The 17,435-nt window shown below is 41.2% G+C and overlaps 1 protein-coding gene across 14 annotated transcripts in view; it reads right to left on the reverse strand.

Annotated features, from left to right (window-relative positions):
- ESRRG (estrogen related receptor gamma) overlaps positions 1 to 17,435 on the reverse strand; it is a 621,316-nt gene that overhangs the window by 438,343 nt on the left and 165,538 nt on the right. For 8 of the 14 annotated variants that reach the window (XM_082703840.1, XM_082703828.1, XM_082703839.1 and 5 more), the window contains one exon: positions 1,814 to 1,905. The exons of 5 other annotated variants lie outside the window; for them this stretch is intronic. The gene's annotated coding sequence lies outside the window, so the exon portion shown is untranslated. Of the gene's footprint in view, positions 1 to 1,813; positions 1,906 to 9,801; positions 9,893 to 17,435 lie in introns of those variants that run through there. One more of the 14 variants, XM_082703830.1, reaches the window with a different exon arrangement.

A 17,435-nucleotide genomic window follows, 5' to 3' on the forward strand; every position in this document is an offset into this window, starting at 1 on the left:
ACCTGAAACCAGGATGTGCTACGGGGAGAAAGCATCCCTGGATGTCTGCCCAGTCTGAGTTTAAAAATAAACTTTTAATAGTCAGGATCAAAGCAAACCTCACTTCTACGCACATGCTTAATGCAGAATGCAACCCACCGAAGAAATAGATTTATCTTCTCCAAACTCAAATTGGCCTGCTTTTCTTTTTTTTTTTCCTTATGTACTTTGGAGGTGATCAAGGTGAAGGTGTTTTCCCTGGGAAACTCTAGAAAGGTAAATTCGTTTCTAAATTAAAATTAATTCCTATTCAGCTCACTTAAGACCCTCATTCCTTGTCGCTGGGGTTTTTCTCCGTTCACCTGCCTCCCATGACAAAGCAGATGTGTTCTTGAAAAGTTGAGTGAGTGGACATTGATTTTTCAAATCAAATCATATTTTGAATGCGTGAAGAAGAGAGTTGGTTATTTAAAGGAATCTTGTGATAAATTATTTTATAAAGCCGAGGTATTTTTAGAGTGCCAATAACTGTCCCTTCATGCAAAGGCACCCTGAGCATGAATTTTGAAGCCCATTCCGCTTCCTTAAAGCAGGGCATACCCGCAGTCTACCAGAAGCAGATTTAAGTATCACCAGTAATTAAAACTAAACCAACGCCACACAAAACAACAGATGATATCTCAGAATCCTATAACCGAGTGATTTTGGGCCAGAACTCGGTTTTATGATAGTTTGAGCTGAAGGAGCAGAGAACACCGAACTCATTTCAATCCACTTCACACATGGAAACATATTCTCCCATTGCCTAAATTATTCTCAATTTGCAAATTAAGCAACTCGGGTGCCATGAAAAAGGTAATTCCACTTCTAAAGTGCCATTTTCCACATTGAAGCAAAAATCTGCCGAACGCTGTTCAGAACATCGGACTTGCTGCAGCGGGCTCAGGCCTGAGCAGGACAGAGAGGCATCGTGGGCGGGGGGCGAGGGCGCACGGACAGGAAGGGGGTAAAAAAATGAGTAACTGATATACCTCAGAACAGCTGACCATTTAGGGTGAGGGTCTGTCACCTTCCCCGGGCTGTGGACCCCTTTGAGAGTCAGATAGCAGCAGGGGCTGTTTCCACCTAAAGACCCCTCCACCCTCGGATCCCGTCGGACGTCACCATAATGGGGCTCAGAAACACAAGAGGCTGACCTCAGTGGGTCTGGTGCACCAACCGAGTAACAGGAGGTGGCCCAGAACAGGAAGATGATTTTCCTTCAAAAACGATGTGAAAAAAGACTTAACGTTAACGTCTAGGAATACTTGTCAAGTACCGGGAATTCACGTGGTAACAGTCATACCAAGTACCTTCAGTAAGTTCACAGAAGACAGAATTAGGAAGAGAAGGCGTCTTATCTGAAGCACAGGACCCGACATAAAGACAAATACTGTATTTTGCTTTTGGTGCATCCCCAGAGACCAGAATCAAGAAATAATCTGACCCTGAGAGCCAGGCTTAAAGGTCAAAATAGTAAATCAATAAAAACAGGTTACTTCCAAAAGGAACCCCACGATCACCGTGACACACACTCAGTAAAGTCCCATTGGTCGGAATATCCCCTAAAACACTCTAAAAGCATGAAAAATGACATTTTTGCATTTTAAAAGACAGAATGAGAGAAACCTAGGAGCCTCTCCATGTGCGTGGCTGACGAGCTGCGTGCCAGGACCACCGTGAATCACAGCTATCAAGAGGGCACTTAACCCTATAATGTGTACCACCTGGCATTACATTATATCATTTTCGAAATGAACATTAATATCTCTTACTCTTGTAGGGGACAGCTTACCTTTCAAACTGCAACAATGTTAGCGTAGGATTTTTTCCTTACATCTTCATAATTTAATATTGTTTCATTGATGAGCCAGTAAATTGTCAGCTCTATTCATTTATGTGACGTGAGCAAGGATCCAACCCAAAAAAGGAAAAAAAAAGTGAGGTCAATTTCCTTGGCCGCCGCATTTAATAAAATCTCCCAGGCAATCGAGTTAAGCACACTTTAATAGCTATGGCTTCGCATACCCTGCCTTTAGCAAGTCTTTGATTTTCCTATATATAGACTCAGAACCGTCTTAACACTCCAACTAAGGTCCGGTCCTCATTTCTTATTTTAAGTTTTCTTCTTTCTCAGCTTCATCAGATTTATTAATCTTTAGCTCCTCTCTTATTTATAGGCTCTGGTTAGGGTTTTAATAGCAGTTTCCATGATAACTCCCATTTATAACTTACAGAAAAAACATTCTAACACAGGGACCAACAGATTCTCTGCTTATTTCACATCAGACTCAAAATAGATGGATTTCTCCAAATATGAGGGTCCGGTCGGGTATTTCTCTTACCCTCAGAAAGATAAAAGAGAGCAGGTTGAGAAGCATGAGTGTCCTGATGGGAAAAACATGAAGCTTCTGTTTTAAATAACTCCTCAGCGGGTCTTAGCCAAGCATGCCTTTCAAAATGCACTTCTGTTCAAGACAGAATGTTTATCAGGAGCAACTGTTAGGTGGAGCCCTATGAAGCTATCAATGTTCTACCGATCTTGATGGACACACAAGGAAATTCCACGTGATTCAACGGAACATCTCTCCCATCTTTACCCTCCTCTAAAAGACAACTCTTCAGAGCAACCATGTGGCCCCTTTGGACATCCAGGGAAATTCGCGGTGGGCTTGCAGCCCAGGGAAGAGGGAATGAGGAGAGAAAAGGATGTGAGCAATGGAAAACTGGAGGGCCTCGAACAATTTTATTCGGTAGACGCTCCAGTGCAGTTTAGTAAGTGAAAGATGTAGAAACTCATTCATCAGGTGGCAGTGCCCCTTGAGGCATGAATGTGGTAGCTGTAGCCTTTGGGGAGTGCACACTTCAAAGAGATGCCTGAAGATTCTCGGAGGGGCTCTGAATCACGTGCGTGGAAGACACACCTCACACTCGCAGCTTTTGCCCTTTAAAGAACGAAGTTAAAAGTAAAAGGCTTAACAATTAAGCAAGTTGAGGTTTCATTTCCAACTTCACCTTAATACCTCCAGACTACAACAAAGCAACTGGAAGCCAACCCTGATCATTTGCTTTCATGCTGAAGAGTAACAATGTGATTACTGGAAGACAAGGGGTAATCTGGAAATAAATTCTTAGAGACAGTGAGAGCCAAAGATCTACTAAGCCCAGAGACCAAGAAGTTTGCAGTGGAGACTGGAAGTTGGCAGAGTCTAGAATTAGGAAAGAAAGGTGCTTTTCAAATAAAAACAGGAGGACATTTCCAGGAAAACCAATAAGCAAGAAACAAGGTAAGATGACTCGAACATGGGAATTCAACCCTATTTATTTCCTGGGACTGTGAACACAGGAGACCTGTTAAAAAAGCTGTAATTTGTTTAAGTCTAAGGAACCATGAGGAGAGAACCCACCCAACAGACACCATAGGGTAAGAAGTCTGAGGGGAACTAATTTAGGTTGTTACTTTTTTTTTTTTTTTTTTTAAGGAAGCATACAACTCAAGAAGTTCAAGCATAACTTGGAGATACCACCCGTGGGTTCCAGACCACAACCATGAGCAAGAATTGCAAGGAAGCGAGTCAAAGGGATTTTTCAATTTCCCTGAGCATATAAAGGTTACATTTACACTACATGTCATCTGTTAAGACGTAGCATTATGTCTAAAAAACTATGGATATACCCTTTTGTAAAAATGCCTTATTGCCAAAAAATGCTAACCATAATCTGAGTTTTTAGCAGGTCATAATTTCTTTGCGGTAGAGAGTCTCAGTGTTGATGGCTGCTGACAGGTCAGAGTGGTGGTGGCTGAAGGCTGAGGCGGCTGAGACAATGGCTTGAAATAAGCTCATGAAGTTTGCCGCATCAATTGTCTCTTCCTTTCACAAATGATCTCTCTGTGGCATGTGATGCTGTTTGACGGCGTTTTACCTGCAGTAGAACTTCTTTCAAAATCGGAGTCAATCCTCCCATACCCCTGACTCTGCTTCATCAACTAAGCTTCTGAAACATTCTAAACCCTTTCTTGCCCTTTCAAATCTTCATAGTTTCTTCAGCACCCTCACCAGGACTAGATTCCATCTCAAGAAACCACCTTCTTTGCTCTGACACAAGAAGCAACTCATCATCCATTCAAATTTTATCACGAGGTTACACGATTCAGTCCCATCTTCAGGTTCCACTTCTAATTCTGGTTCTCTTGCTACTTCTACCATATTTGCAGCTACTTCTTCCAGTGAAGTCTTTCAACTCTTCAAAGTCATCCATGGGAGCTGGAATCAACTTCCTCCAAACACTTGTTAATGTGATATTTTGACCTTTTCCCATGTATTACAAATGTTCTTAATGCATTTAGAATGGTGAATGTTCCAAATGTTTCCATTATTTTGTCAGATCAATCAGAGGAATCATTATTTATGGCAGCTGTAGCCTTATAAAAACTATTTATTTTCCTTTTTCTTTTCTTTTCTTTCTTTTTTTTTTTTTTTTAGGAGAGAGAGTGAGCCTGAGTGCGAAGGTCATGTGTGTTGTGGAGAGGGGTACCAGTAGGGGCAGAGGGAGAGGGAGAGAGAGAATCTTAAGCAGGCAGGCCACACACTTAGTATGATATCCAACATGAGGCTCAATCTCATGACCCTGACATGACCTGAGCCAAAATCAGGAGTCAGAGGCTTAAATGACTGAGCCACCCAGACAACCCATAAAATGTATTTGTTAAATATTAAGAGTCAAAAGTCAAAATAACTCCTTGACCCATGAGCCGCAGAACAGATGTTGTGTTCACAGGCATGAAAACATTAATCTTGTCCATCTCCATCAGAGCTCCTGGGTGACCAGGTGCATAGTCAATACAGAATCATATTGTGAAGGAAATCTTTTTTTCCTGAGCAGTACGGTCACAACAGTACTCTTAAAATATTCAGTAAACCATGTTTTAAGAAGATGTGCCATCATCCTGTGCTACTTGGAGAGCACAGGCAAGAGTAGACTAAGCATAATTCTTAAGAGGCCTAGGATTTGTGGAATGGTAAATGAGCACTGGTTTCAACTTCAAGTCACCAATTGCATGAGCCCCTAACAAGAAAGTCAGCCTGTCCTTTGAACCTATGAAGCCAAGCATTATTTTCTCCTCTCTAGCTATGAAAGTCCTCAATGGCATCTTTTTCTAAAAAAAAGCTGTTTTATCGACATTAAAAATCTGCTGTTTGGCGTAGCCACCATCGCATAGTTAGACCTCCTGGATCACCTGCTGCAGTTTCTGAACTGAAATCCAGAGTCAGCACCTGGGGCTTCACTTTGTCCTTTGATGTTATAAGGGCAGCTTCTTTACTTAAACCTCATGAACCAACCTCTGCCAGCTTCATACTTCTCTTCTGCAGCCTCCTTACTTCTCCCAGCCTTGGTAGGATTGGAGAGTTAGAGCCTTGCTCTGGATCATGCTCTGGTTTAAGAAAGTTATGTGGCCGGTTTGCTCTTCTATTCAGACCTCTAAAACTTTCTCTGTACCAACAACAGGTGTCTCACTTTCTTATTACTGCTGTGTTCACCGCGAGTAGCACTTTTAATTTCCTTCAGGAAGTTTCTCTTTGCATTACAATTTGGTTCACTGTTTGGAGCAGGAGGCTTAGCTTCTGGCCTATCTCAGCTTTTGACAGGCTTTCCTCACTAAGCTTAATCATTTGTAGCTTTTGATGTCAAGTGAGAGACATGCGACCCTTCCTTTTACTTGAACACTCAGGGACCATTGTAGGCTTATTAATTGGTCTCATTTCAATATTGCTGTGTCTCAGGGAATGGGGAGACCAGAGGGGAGAGAGAGAAGGACAATGGCCAGTTGGTGGAGCAGTCAGAGCACACACAACATTTATCCATTAAGTTCATTGTCTTCTATGAGTGCAGTCTCTGGCCCCCCAAAATAATTACAATAGTAACATCAAAGATCACTGATCACCAATCACCAAAACAAATACAATAATAACAAAAATGTTTGAAATATTGTGAGAATTAGCTAAATGTCACATGGAGTAAATGGAAGAAAAAAATGACACAAGTAGACTTGCTTGAAGAAGGGTGGCCAGAAACGTTCAATCTGTAAAAAAACATAGTATCTGAAAGTGCCATAAAGCAAAAGGCAATAAAATGAGGTAGATCTTGGGGTGCCTGGGTCGCTCAATTGTTAAGCCTCTGCTCATGATCCCAGGGTCCCGGGATCGAGCCCTGCTTTGGGCTCCCTATTCACCGGGAAGCCTGCTTCTCCCTCTCCCACTACCCCTGCTTGTAATCCCTCTCTTTCTGTGTCTCTTTCTCTCTGTGTCAAATAAATAAACAAAGTCTTTTTTTAAAAATGAGGTATATCTTATAAAAGAAGGATTTGGAGAATCAAATTCCTTTAGGTGCTGATTTCATCAGACAAGAAGTTGCTATCTGTGTGATGTTGCCAATGGCCATGACCAACATGGCTGTGAGTTCACATTAACATTTGAAATATACAAGTTGTCAAACCCCACCGTTGAAATTAATGAAAATTAAAAATAATGTTCACATGACGACAACAGTTTTTGGAATGAGTTCTCCTTTTAATCCCACACATTGAGCTCGTGTCTCAGCAGAGGCATTCCACTCAGGATCATGTTATTTGGGAGTTCCCCTATACACGGGAGGCAGCCCACATCAGCCACCAGCCACATCCTGCTCTCAGAGTCTTGGTGAGGAAGCAGTACCACCTTAGTTACTCAACTCCCTTTCAGTCATGTGCAAGGTATTTAGGAATTGCTGCAAGGAGAGAAAGAATGGATGCATAGCGCTTCTAGAATTCCTGAAAAAATGTGTTGTCTTCTAGGACCAAAGGTACGTGAATTATTTGTCTCATGGGGCAACTGGGAGCTTGTTATTTGGGAATTCTTCAGAGGAGGGAGGAAGGTTGAATTAGAATCTAACTCTTTGAATACTTTTCCCCATCTTTACTATATATATATCTCAGGTTCCATTTCATGTTTGTCCCATTCAAGGGTCCTGGGGAAGAGGGAAGGCGGCACTGGAAGAGAATGGGAATTTGTTCCCATTACCTCAAAGATCTCCTCTTACAACAAAATGCAACCTGCATTTCCCCCAGATTAACTCCATTTTAAATGATGACAACCCATCCAGGTGGAAGATTTCTTTATCAATATTGCAGGTGATTTACTGCAGAAAACAAAACTCTTAGAAACTTCTAGTAGTTCAGTTACAGTATGAGTAAGCAAACTTCTTGTGGCTAATCTAGAAACTTACTACTACGTTTGTAACTTTTCTGTCTGGAAATATTCTGAATTACAAACAACAATTAAAATGTACACAGGACACTACTATTTTGTAAGCCAGGAACCACCTATACTCGACTAATCCTTGAGATTAGACAACTTGAACTGCCAAAAAAAAAAAAAAAAAAAAAAATTCCAAGGTTAAAAACTACCAGATACATTCATATGGATTTTGCACTGCACAACTTCAGAGGGCATCCTACAAATAGATTATAGCCTGAAGAGAGCTATCCCACTATGGTTGCACAGCAGGGGGTTAGGGGAGGAAGCACCTGGATTCCCTTCCCTAACCCACAGGAACTTTATTTCTTTATTAAGAGAAAAAGAGAGAGAGAGTGTGTGAGCGCACACCCGCAAGCAGGGAGAGGGGCAGAGGGTGAGGGAGAGAGAGAAGGAGAGAAGCAGACTTCTGGCTGAGCATTCCAGAGCCCAGTGCAAGGCTCAGTCTCATGACCCATGAGATCATGACCTGAGCCAAAATCATGAGGAGAATGCCCAACTGAATGAGCCCCCTGAGCGCCACCCAGAGGACATTTTTAGAGCAAACCTAGGGTCCCATCACTCAAAGTCACCAACCCTAAGGCTACAGGACTTGTACTACCCCAACCTCACCATCTTCACCATCGATAGTCTAGATTGTTGCAGTCAGCTCCTTAGAAGACAGGGAGTTACCTTCCTACCTTCGGAGGGAGAAAGATCTGATCCTTGGGTCCCCAAATGGTGCTAAGAATGGATATTCCCATAAAAAGAGAGGCCACTTAGCACAGAATGTTCCTGAAATGTAGCAGCACTACAGTAAAATCCAACTAGTAACTTAGCGAAAAGCACATTTTGAATTCTGAAACCTTGGGAGTATATCTCACTGGGAGGCATCACCTGTAATCTACTTACATACAGATACAAAAGCCTGTGCATAATATAGTCTCAAAAACGAATAGATACCAGTAGGTTTTTAAAAGGGAAAACACAAATAGTCCCTTTAATCCTTCTGAATATAACTTTAGAATACAGTCAGATAGTAGAAGATACACAGAAGAAGTTCTTCAACTTTCTAGATTCCCTGCCATATGTTGTTTGTGTGGCTCTAAATAGGTTTGATTATTTGAAGATTTTTTTCCCCCAAGATTTCAATAGAGGCAATCAGAAAACATTCTCCTAGGCTGTGATGGGATATTCAAACAAGCTACTGGTTATTGGGAAGATTTGGGGCAAAGATGGCTTTAGCTCCCCACCCCTCACCAAGCCCGCCATAATGGAAGAAAAAAATGGAACAATGTAAGCAACATGGTATTTTGAGAGTGGACAATAATCCATCAATTTTGATACAGCTTTTTCAGTGATGGATACAAGGTAAAGCTTTCCCCAGTTCAACTGAGCTCCAACTTAGAATTCCAGACTTACATCTCCCATACTTGCCACTTTATAGCTAGTCTTCCCAAATTCAATCAAATTGGTTACCCTGGGATGCAATTTCTGAGGGAGGAAGCTCTTCTTTGAAGGCAGGATATTTTAAAAGTAAGAGGCTGAGATCCTTGACTCTAAGACATTGCCAATCATTTTCCTTCCACCCTGACCCTGGTAGTGTGGAAAGTCAGGAAGGGAAAGGAAAGGGGCAAGTAGTAGACAAGAAGAAGTTAGTGACAGGCTAAAAGAAAAGAAAAAGAATGGGAAGAAAGAGGAAGAGAACTACGAACAAGCACATAGTATATTCACTCCAAGTTGGAGTGCATTAATGCTCTCAAAAGGAGAGCAACTTCCTTGCAGTTCATCCCTGTCTCTGGAGGAGGCAAGAATACCAGTGCTGGCTAGATGTTGGAGATAATCCACTCCAAAGCCTACATTTCCCCAGTGAGGAAAGGGAGGCCTTGGAAGGCAAAGTGACTCACAAAGTCATGACCCGAAGGCAGGTTCATGGTGAACCAGCCCAAAGCTCCTACCGACCACACATGCCTTTAAGCAGGGATGGTTTTTCCAAGCTGTAGACATTAGCTAATGCCTCAACAGTGAAGTAAGATGGAGGTGCCTTTCTCTCTCTGGGGGTCGGGGGGTGTGGAAACATGGGTCAGCTTACATTATTTAAACTTGCAGAACAGCTGGAGTTGGCAAGTCCACAGCCGACCCAGCTTCCGGGACAACCTGACCCTTGGTGACAGCATACTTTGAATTTTGACGGACAAGCTCAAAGTCTCATTTTCTAATCGTCCCAACAAACCATCTCTGGTGGTGATTATGACAACATTTCTCGTGATTAATTAAGAACTCTTCATTACAGCAATCAGCTTATAATTAACAGTTCCCCCATCTTTAATAAAATATATAGAATGATACGAAACAAATAAGGGATACCAAGTGGTAGATAAAACCTAAGTCCAAAGGATATCACCATCCTCTACCGGTCAAGAAGGAGGCAAAGCAGCAAGGTATAGAGATGAGCGAGGAGGGTTCAAGAAGGGAATGGGGAGGAGGAAGGAGGCATTTGCTCAATCAGTACCTATTTTCAGAATTTCCTTCAAGCTGGCTTGGACTGAGAGCCATCAATTATTTAAAAGATGTAACATGATGCTTCCTTTGTTGAGGCAAATCTGCAAGCCAACCCCAAGAGAAAATAAAAAATGAATTAGGCAGAAGGTATTAGTCTGCTCGAAGAAAACAAAGACTTAGCTGTTGGGACTGACTCTGTTTTTAGAAATAGTTCAGTTTTGTCTCTTAAAATCCACATACCTTTCCCCACCACCCTCCCTCCTTAGCTATTTATTTATTATTTTCTACAGTACCTCACACAAAAAGAGGAATGAATCATTTCCTAAACTTCTTTCTTTTCAGATTCAGCTTGATGTATTGTCTTCATTTAAATTACAAATACACTAATCTGAAACACTGTTTACCAAGTAGCATTTTAAATGAAAGATACAAGAAATTGCATCACTCACATTTTACAAATGACTTTAGACTCTGGACCTCATAAAAAACAGCCGACAGTGTTCTCTGTCTTGGCTGCTATATTTCAGTCCAGTGAATGAAATTCAATTAGTGAGCTTTGTACTTAGGACATTATGATTCTGATGGTTGGTCTGATCAAAACTGGTGCGCCAAGCCCTAGTTCTTCTTTTTTTTTTTGGCAGACCACAGTTCAGGAAAACAAAAAAACAAAAATCAAAACAAAACAAAACAAAAAAAACAATGGGGGGAGTTAGCATAAAGAAAGTTAGTTTTTGAAGCAGCTTACTTTTCACCATCATTAAAAAAATATGGGAGGAGGAGAACTATTCCCCAGAACAGCTCATTATTTACTAAGTGAATGGATTAACTTTTTGAGAAACCTCAATGCTTGAGTCTGTCAGTTTTAGCACTTCCCCAAAATAGCAATCAGCCTCAAACAAACCAGTAATGGACTATGGCCGATGCACTGCAGATCTTGTTCATTCTTAGGTGCTGATCGGCCTCAGCTGGTATTCCAACCAGAAAGTTCACCCTGGAATCTTGCTGATGTTTTTCTAACCCTCAGAACTACACAGAGCGACGAGCACCTAAAAGGAAACCCTGAGCCTTTACAGTGCAGACAGACTCAGCCCATGCCATCAGGTCAAGAGGTGCTACATCTTGAACACTTGAAGCACGCTAACACTTGAAAACCAAACCACACACAGCAAAAACCACAGGCTGAAGCCAAGTGCATCACACGCGTCGTCCCCCATCTGGACGACTGCACTCTGATGCAAGAGCACCACATCTCCATGGATCAAGAAGGTAAGAGTCCAACTGATCGTTACATGGCTTGACTCTTTGGAAAAAAGGTAGAAGAAAGAGTGGCGATTTTAGGAGACTATACAGCCATTGGTCTGAGAAGAACAATCTTAATTATTCACCAATTGAGATCTGAGGATCCATGTGACTTTCAGAGGTTTGGGTGGCATTGTTGTTGTTGTTTAAACACACACCAGCTCATATCACTCCTCTGCTTCACTCACAGGGAATGACACCACCATCACCTCATTGTACAGACAGAAACAAAGGAATCTTCTTTGGCATCTCTTTTCTCTCATCACCATTACCCATTCCATCTCCAAATCCTTCCCTCTTTGGGGAAAACAATTACGGGAAGAATCATATGAAAATCCAGACGTAACATCTGACTTCTTAGTACACTCTTTGGAAACTTGTTCTAGAGGCTTTACATGTTGCCAGAGAGTGACCCAGGATCAGTTCAGATTGGCAGCGTGACTCCTGGTGACTTTGGAGCTATTTTTCTCTGACTCAAAAACTGTAGACTCCCATCTGTTGTTGATATGAATATATCACATTGCTGTTTTTTTTTAAATCTTTTAAAGGTTTGTCTATTTATTTATTTGGGTGGGGTGGGAAGAATCTCAAGCAGATTCCCCACTGAGCATGGAGCTGGACAAAGGGCTTGATCCCATGTCCCTGAGATCAAAACCTGAGCCCAAATCAAGAGGCTTACCCTCAACCAACTAAGCCACCCAAGCGCCCTGATGGGTTTTAATTTTTTAAATTTTGTTCAAAGTTTTTATTTTAATTCTAGTTAACAGTATTATATTAGTGCCGGGTGTACCATACGATTCCATACAATTCCATACCTGGACATTGATGGTATTTTAAATGATAAAGAACTTATTCCAAAGTGAATCTTTCTGAGGTCAGACACAAAAAGGCAAATGCACATTCATGACCTGTTCCCAAATGGGCTGCCTCAGACAGGTCTTCTCAGAATTCTTTAGTAAACTGTGGTGCTAGAGGGCTCGTTCAGCCTCCTAGAACTTCCCAGGTCCATGTTGTTTGGCTTCATGTTGGTGGCCTGAAATCAGCCATCACGGGAGTATTTACACCACAGAAACCAGCAAACATTATAAATCAGGTGGGTTTTCTTTTCTTTCTTTTCTTTTTTTTTTTTTACCCTCCAGAAAGACAGATGACCACCACATCACTGAAAAAGGCTTCCATTTGTTTCCTTCTTAATAGATGAAAAATACTATAGAGTGCCCTGCATCAGCACCTATGGTTCCCTCTTTTCCTCTTAAGGTGGAGACTAGCCATCAGTTCACCAAACTCATCTTCTCATATTCCTTGGCACAGGGCAACACCATATTTCCCAGCCACCCTTGCAGTTAGGTGTGGTCATGTGACTGAGCTTTCCTCCATGGAAACAGAGCAGAAGGGACAGAAGCTTCCCCATAGGCGGGCCATAAAACACGCCCACACACGATATTCTGTAGCATTTCCCTTTCAACAGGCAACCTTCGATGCCATTTACTGAAGTCAGGGAACAACAGGACAGAGGGAGCTCAGCCTTCAAATCACCACTTGAAAGAGACTCACTTCAGTCAGGAATACCCACTGTGGATTAAATGGACTTATGTTTAAACCATTTACTCTTTGGTGGTTTGCTGGCTACACCAGTCACTATTACCATCACCGAACACTCTTTCTCTTCTTTTCTTTCTTTCTTTTTTTAAGTGTTTTTTAAAATTTTTTTTAATTTTTTTTATTTGACAGGGATCACAAGTAGGCAGAGAGGCAGGCAGAGAGAGAGGAGAAAGCAGGCTCCCTGTTGAGCAGAGAGCCCGATGTGGGGCTCGATCCCAGGACCCTGGGATCATGACTGAGCCGACGGCAGAGGCTTTAACCCACTGAGCCACCCAGGCCCCTCTTTCTCTTAACTATTGTCTTTCCTCCTTCCGGCTGATAGAATAAATCAGCTAAATCTACAGAGGAGGGCTGGTCAACAGAAGATAGAAACGGAGGCCTAATATGTTATTAATATGTTATTAATATGTTATTAATTTCTCACTTAGAGCTTTTATTTCACATGAGTGTTTTTGGTTCTCTGCGTTACTCCTTTCAACAGTCATCCACTAGAAAGCTGTGTTATTTCCACATGCTTGTGGTAGAGTGTGCAGCTAATTCTTTTTCACTTCTGTAATGTCACCTAAATGAAATGTTGCAGTTTAGAATCATTTCCATGTTAGAAATATATGAAGAATCCAATCCATAGGCCCTACAACTTGTCAAGGAAATTAACTCTAAAGACAGTATTGATATTATACAATTAAAATGAGAGCTCTTAACATATTTAATTTCCCCCTGACCTGACTTTCTTCAGTCATTATGGACAAAAAGTATGAATTCATTATTTGCAAATAGCCTGGATTGCTTAATATATTCTAGAAGGAACAAAGACACTCCCCTTGCGTGCACACACACATACATTCTAGCACACGTTTCTTTAGCAAGGGCAAAAATAATCATGAAGGTAAAGATAAGCAACTATCCTAAATTGTTGATCAAGTAGACTCAGTATGGTGGAATTATAAATGTATTTTTAGTCTACATGTTTGTATCTTACGACTTTCTCATTCTATAACACTCAACAATGAAGAAAGAAAGGGGGAGGAGTAGGGAAATCAAAAGATTATTTAATCTCTCCATATTATTTACTATAGAAAGCATCCCGTGTTTTCCTCCCTATAAACTGGTATAAGGAGTCTATTTGGGGGTGTTTGGGATTGTTGTGTTTTTAAAAATTTAACAATCATAGCTCTGAAGCTTAATCACTTGTATGTGTTACAAGACCAGATGGTTCAAGTGGGTGTTTGTTTACAAGCTCTCTGCATAAGGTTTTCAGCTGCTTTTTAGACCAAAGCTGAATATTTCAACGAATAAAGGAGGCAATGAGGAATCAATGAGAAAGCACTAGATTTCACAGGTCCCCGGGCTGCTAGCCTCCACTCTGCCATCACTCGGTGCACTTTTACAAGGCTGTATTTAGGGCCCAAGAAACAATAACATATGCTTAATGTGCTTTGAGTTCTTTATGGAACTCTGCCAGACTTGGGAGGAGAAAGGTGTCTACCACGGACTCAAGGCTTTTCCGAAAGCTGTCAGTGAACCAACTAGAAAAGAACTGAGCATTCTGCCTTCCCAACACCTTCCCCATCCTGACCCTGGAGAATTTAATGCTTCCTGTTTTCTACTGGCTTCTGGAACAGTGCTGTTTTGACCAGCCACACCCACCTCCTGCTCCCTCCTGAATGTGGATGAAAAAAGAGAAAGACAAGTTTCTGGTGACTCCCCCAGGCTTTGTTTCCTGTCCATTAACCTCAAAGTCACTCTCTGCCCCCACCCAAACGATGTGGCTTTATTTACTGCAAGGTAAGTCAAATAATCCTGAAGTTTCCTTAAGGGAGAATAAAAGGTTGCCTTAAGGCACAATCTTGCGCAACTTTGAAAAGATGAGTTTTCCGGATGGCAAGGTCCCCTCTCCTAGCTTGCCATCTACTGGGGCCTTTACCTTCTTTCAATGGAAAGAAGGTAGCCAATGATTGCTTAACTTCATTTTTAATAAGATCAATAATGATGAGCATGGTTGGCACACCTGGCATTAATATCTTACATCATAAGCTGTCTGTCCTTTATGGGTTACCCAAACCAATAGCTTTCTTGTCGCCATCCAGTCTGCTCCAAGAGATAAGGTATCTGAGGTAAGAAAGGCAGTGCAGGAGTATCTTAGTATCTCGAGGAGCTTGCCTCTATCATATTCTATGACCAACTAGCAAGAAATTACAAGCTAACAAAAATATGCTTGATCATTACCATTCCATGCATTTCATTCACCTCTTTTATGAGTTTGGGAGTAAAAGAAAAAAAAAAACTTTTTCATAATTCCTATGGATTAACTCAGCAAAATGGGCTATCATTTGACTATGTCTTTAGGATCAGGGATGTGCCCCATTTATTCATAATTCTCCAGAAGGCCATGCAGTTTCTAGCACACAGCAGGTGCTCCATGAAAGTATGGTGAATGAATGAAGAAATGAATTACTAGATAGGGCTCTTCTCTTCCAACCATCATGAACTCCAAGCTTAATTCGACATATGTCATTAGCCTTTACAAAGTAAAGTTAAAGCACCTTGATAAATTAGCATATTCATGATTTATGTGACTATTATGACTCCTGAAGGCAACTTCTAAGAAAGAGCGGTTCCATTGTTTATAGCTGTTAATAACGGAGCGTGTATCTGGTAGAACTCAAACAGACTTGAAATAGTATCTTGATTATCAACAAAAGAAATGAAACTTAGTACATATGCTTGTCCATGGAACCAGTGGCCATCAAAGGTAATTGTTACAGACTGAATATTTGTGCCCATGAGCCCAATTCTCGTCCTGAATTATGATGCACAAGGTCACGGTGGTTTGGAGGTGGGGAATTTGCGAGGTGATTCGGTCATGGGGGTGAACCCCACTCACAGTGGGATTAGTGCTCTTAGCATATGGGCCCAAGAGAGACCCCTTGTCCCTTGTGCTATGTGAGGATACAAGGAAAAGACAGCTTTCATAGGAAGGAGACCACACCAGATATCTGTTCTCCTGGAGCCATGATCTTGGAATCCCCAGCCTCCGAAACTTTAAGAAGTCAATTTCTGTTATTTAGAAACCACCTAGTTTATGGTATTCTGTTATAGCAGCCTGAACGGACAAAGAGAGTAGTCAACCTTACACTGAAACTTGTCCAATGACTTAACCACTGTCAGCTTCGTATCAAGAAAAAGACCCCATGTCAGTATAGGTTATGCCAAACTCGACTCTTGACTTCTTAACTACCCTTCACTCCTGTGAACCATGATTATTTATTTGTATTTATGACATAACATCAGGGGTCCTAGGAAACAAGAATGTTTAAAACCAAGACTCGATTTCCTCCAATCATCTATCTCCCTCTAGCAAACACAGGGAAAATCTAGCAAGGTCTCGGCACGCAGAGATCTCCTGATCTGCAGACCGAAGGAAAGTAGGAACACCAGCAGTAGCCATGAAATAACAGCAGTAGTCACTATTGATGTTTTATATACTGTCAGCAGCATGGTCATTTAGCATCAAACCCCATTATCAAGCACTGAGATGATGCAGCAAGTGTCAATACTGATGTTACTATTTATAGCCCAATAAACTCTACTTTGAACAGTATTAGAAATGTTAAGCTTAGGTAGCACTCCTAGTATTAATGCCTTAATACAGATATATTGCTCTAAGCATGGTTTACAGCACAGAACATAAACACAAATCTAGTGATAATAATAAATCACTTTTTTGACTGCTTAAAAACATACTGCCAAAGTGGGCTTTATGCATTACACAATGGAGCAGAAGGCAGTGATATATATTTAAATTTTCCATTTTTAAGCTGTCACTCAAAAACTTTTCATACTTTTTTTAGCTATTGATCTTACTGGCTTGTGATAAGACTTCAACTGCTTGGTTGGGCTGTTTTTAGCTTCTGCTTCTTATTAAAAGAGCTAAATCAGGAATCAAAAAAATGCTCCTAATTTAGTAGTTTTCAATAGAAATGAAAGCTAAAAACAGCACCAAAATAGTGTAACTCTCATCTTGTATTGCCCTAGAATCCCACATTTAATTACCATGTGGTGTAGCATAATAATGGGTATAATGAAGCCATGTGTCATTATATATATATATATATATATATATATATATATATATATATATATGGAAAGGAAAGCTTGTATTAAATGTGCTAAAATAATTATTATAGGTTCTTCAATGCTTTCCATTAAATAATTTTGTAGAGTAACATTCAGACACTATGTATAGACACACGTGTGTTCTGCACCATATACTGGTTTTGCATGTGTGTATACGTAGAGAGAGAGGTTCCACTGTTTTCTTTTTCCTTTCCACCCTCTTCTTTCATTTACAAAGAAACATCCCTCCTTCAGGTTTTGGCTACTCCTTACCTAACAATATAAATGCTGCATCAAAAGCAATCAAAGAGCAGCAAATCCCATACCACAAGCAGAAATCTTCCAAATGCTGATTTTGCACTCAGTACCTTCTTCTCTCAAACCTGTGTCTGCTCTCACATGAGACTTTGCAGGAGCTGTTCGGCAGACTGTGATTTGTTTCTCCCCTCGGTGTCGGCCCCAAAGTTCAAGGCTCAGTGTGGACGAGGCAGTGGCCCTCATAGCTAATTGCCCATATTTTGCAAAGGGCCGCACAGAAAGGGGAAGCCACGGCCTTCAAGGCCAGGATCCATAATAAACACTCCCATGATGAATGGGTCGTGTGGTCATGGCCAGAGATCTCAGTGC

The sequence above is a fragment of the Mustela nivalis genome (genome assembly GCF_964662115.1).
Source record: "Mustela nivalis genome assembly, chromosome: 16".
NCBI classification, from domain to species: domain Eukaryota; kingdom Metazoa; phylum Chordata; class Mammalia; order Carnivora; family Mustelidae; genus Mustela; species Mustela nivalis.